General features: G+C 32.8%; 1 long non-coding RNA gene across 1 annotated transcript; it reads right to left on the minus strand.

Moving 5' to 3' along the window:
- Positions 1-219: 219 nt before the first annotated feature.
- Positions 220-1,613, minus strand: LOC145823536 (uncharacterized). The gene is made up of 2 exons (XR_014365820.1): positions 1,500-1,613; positions 220-637 (listed from the first exon to the last, which is right to left on the minus strand). It is a non-coding gene; the product is annotated as an uncharacterized LOC145823536 (long non-coding RNA).
- Positions 1,614-4,109: the final 2,496 nt, after the last annotated feature.

The following is a 4,109-nucleotide window of genomic DNA, read 5'->3' on the forward strand; positions in this document are numbered from 1 at the left end:
CCTAAATCTCACAAGAGATTCAACATTTCTCACAATAACAGCAGCTGGAGAACATCTACATATATATAAAAGTCTTAACCATTTACCTACCATTCATATTCAATAATGAAATCAATGCCACCTCCCATTCAAATGGCATCCACCTAATAAAAATTGCATCTGAGAATAAATGCCATCTACCAACTAACCATTCAACTATTGAACTAACAAAGTCCAACATAATAAAAGTCCAATAGAATATTAATAAAAGTCCAAATAATGAGTCCAATATAATAGTCCAACATACTCAATATTAATAAAAGAAAAAAAAATAATGAGTCCACACAACAGTCCACAATTAATAATAAAAGTCTTAAACATGAAATAATTAGGAAATTCAGAAACATCCAACTTCAGAAACAATTAGCCGCAATAACTTGTGGTGGTTTTCTCGATCTCAATCTCTAATTTCAGAAACCTCATTCAAACTTCATCCGTAGGAAGAGTCATGAAGCACTCACGACGCTTGTCTTTTAAGAACAATCTGACAGCCCATACATACAACTCATCATCTGAGGACACACTGTCACGACCTACTCCCCGTACCCAAAAGTTAAGCATTGTGATGTCTAGTAACTGAAGTTACCTTTGGCCAATTCTTGAACAAATAAATAAACGTGAGCAGAAATAATATTAAAGTGAGGGTACCAAAATAATTATCGGAGCTTCTATTTTTATTACAAAATTTATTGACCAAAAAGGCCGATATTTACATATAAAAATATCATAAAAGTGCGGTGTGTGTCAATTTCACAGTCTCGCTTCTAAGACTTTCTAAAAGTTATTTCTAAATTGCATTGTTTTCTGAAAAATTGGTAAACAGTTACAAGCACATGGTAGAGTGAGAAATATTATACCAAGAGTATAAGGGATACAAAATAACCATGGATAGTTATGTAACTAAAATATGTAGGATAACTTAGTCTAAACAAATAATCATTTAAGTAGCAAAACTGAGATTATGTAAATAAATAACCATAACCACGGTACCGAATAAAACAGAACAGAAGTCACAGGAGCGACAGTTAGAACAGAGATGCGGATTCAAGAGGTGGCTCGTACGGACTATAGAGGTGGCTCCCACAATAGTGTAGCACTTATCTTCGCACAGCACTTTACTCCGCACAGAACAGAGGTCAATAGATCCATGACAATAGAGGGCCACAAAGTGACCAAACAGAAGCCAATGGTTATTTAAGTCTCCCAAGGCGTGAGACTCCCGTGGTGGTGCTTACAAAACATAATTGTTTATAAGGTTATAATCAAATATTCTTTAAAATATAAACAAACATATCCATGGATTTCATTTTAACAAATAGGGTTCAGAAAATAATCCACGTAATTGAAATATTAATATAATTTATAATAATTTATAAAACATAACTTGTATAAAATAAATAATGGTAAATCAAAACATACGTAAAATATATTATGGTAACTCAAGGTATAATATAACTCACCTTAACTTTAATACCTTAATCTTTTGTTCCACTACCAAAGACCTTCTTCACTTCCAATATTCTCTTTCCCTTCTCTGTTTGCTTTATCCTTCATATCTCTCTTCTTCTTTTTTTCCTTTTTCTCTTTCACAGGTTGATCAACTCCTCCCTATTTATAGGGACGTAAAAGCCACATCCGGCCAACACGTGGCAGCTCGAAGATTTGCTCAGGATTTATACTTATCAAAATAAATATTTAAGATAATTACACTTTGGCCCAGTTTTCTAATATAACTATATAAATAAATTAATCCCTAATTAAATTACACTCTATCGTATACCAACAGAAAATTAATTATTTATTTTACTACCCCACCCATTATTATTATTATTATTATTATTGTTATCAATATTATTATTTATTTACTCTTACTTTTATATTTATTTATTTATTATCTTTTACTTTAATTTGGCCCAACTAGTATTATAATTCCATATTTCTGTTAATTTAGACCCAAATAATAATCTCTAATTAATCTCATATTTGATAATCCAGTGCCAAATTAGATTCTGTATTTATTATTATTTATTTAATAATATATTATCACATACAACCATAATACTAGTATAAAATTTATGGAACAACTTAAATTTTCGGATTGTTACACACACTAGGGATGCTTTCCAACTTCGCCAAACATTTTGCAATTGAAGGATATCTTGATGAGGTTTGTGTTGAAGTTGCTGAAGACGACTCAACCACATTAACTATACGATCAAGTGTCTTGTTAAGTATAGATGCACTAGTAAATTTCTTATTTGTCTTGCTCTTGGTTGATGAACCATTAGTGTTTGATGGACGTTTTTTGTTTAAATCTAAAGGATGAACCACCTCCAAATCAGCATCATCATGAAATTCAGTATCATGTGGGGTATGAAATTCCTCCAGAGTCTCATCAGTGTGAGGCATAACCCCTGAGCAAGGGGTGTATGCCTATTCTCATGTAGCAGCTGCATCTGAGAATAGTATGTCTAAGTCTTCAGTGAATTGCAATGGCATACGCTGAAATTTAGCAGCATCAAGATACCTCTGCAACAATTACAAAGGAAAATTTAACAATTTCAAGTAACAAAATTTGGTCTATTTAAACAAAAAAAAACAAAGAGAATATGTACATTAAGCAATTCACTTACCTCAAATTTCTTGGTCCACCACTCATCAGATGTAAATATAACTCTAGTCAATGTATCACGGCCTGAGCCTGTCTCACCCCTTAACAGATTATTCCATAAAAGCCAATCTTTTTTCAACACATCCCAATGATTTTTCATTTGTATTCATTGTTATGCTTTTCCAGTTATACTTTTAAACTTAGTTATCACATTTTCCCACCTGACCCTATCTAAGTGTGTACTAGGTCTATGTCCAGCTTTCACTTGCTTAACACAAAGCTTAATAAAAATTTCATTTGATTTTGCATCCCAGTGAACTTTAACGGATGGTACTTGACTTGATTTTCCCTTGTTCTTCCTATTTTCAGATTGTGTTTTCTCTTGGGTACTCATTCTATGAAAGAAAAAAAATTCTTTAAAACAAACTCATTCATTATTGCTTGCATTACAACAACTAGATTAGTACAAAACAACCATACATGACAACTACGTCAAACATATCAACATTCATTGAGTACAAAGCTTAGTACAATAGTTCATGGTAAACTACATTAGCACAAAAACACCAGGTATCTCTAAACGGCACCTATCATCATTTGAAGAGTAATGCAACTAACATAACAATACAAATTGTGAGTAGACCCACAACAAGCTGCTTCATGAAAGCATTGGATTGCTCAAGCATTTGGTTTTTCACTTTTAGTCTTACAGGCTCCATATTTTGATTTTGATCAAGCATTCTCTCGTTCCTCAGCCTCTCTACCATCGTCACAGATTTTGGGGTACACCACCTCCAAAATTGACAATTTCTTTTCTCACAAATGAAATACAGTCTCTCTTTAGATGGCTTGTCAGACTCGGTACCCCTTATGGCAGCTCTTAGCCCACAATCACATTTCAAAGCCTCATACCTCAAGTCGAAGGTCTCAGCACTAGAATAATAGTTACTAGATAATGACATGCCTCTGCATTAATTAGGAAGAATTGAATCCAAATCCTCTAAAATTGATTGGAAAGTTAATTGTAAATACATTGCACTGAAGAAGTATTGATTGAATAAAATGTTTCTAACATATTGACAATTCGTTTGCCACAATTTTTTTCGACACCATTTGATATATCCTCAATCAAGTCCGTGTCCAAATGATGTATTGCAACTAAAGGTGTAAACTTCAAAATTTATATTAATATGACCAAAAAAAAAAAAAAAAACCAATTGTAAATTGTTACATATAGATTAACCAGCAACATGACTTGTCCAAAGTTGGCACAAGAAATACAAGTCTTTATGGACAATACATTATCTTCGAGTAAATGCAACGTTACTCCCAATTATCTAGAATGATTTTCAGACATAGATGTTTTGTCCCTCTGTTTATTCTATCACCAGCCTTATGCTATTTATTTTTTACTATGGTTGTAACGCTGGCTGCTGCTTTATTCAGCCTCATCTCTCTC

This window comes from Camellia sinensis, chromosome 4 (genome assembly GCF_055761805.1).
Source record: "Camellia sinensis isolate YWXY chromosome 4, ASM5576180v1, whole genome shotgun sequence".
NCBI lineage: Eukaryota > Viridiplantae > Streptophyta > Magnoliopsida > Ericales > Theaceae > Camellia > Camellia sinensis.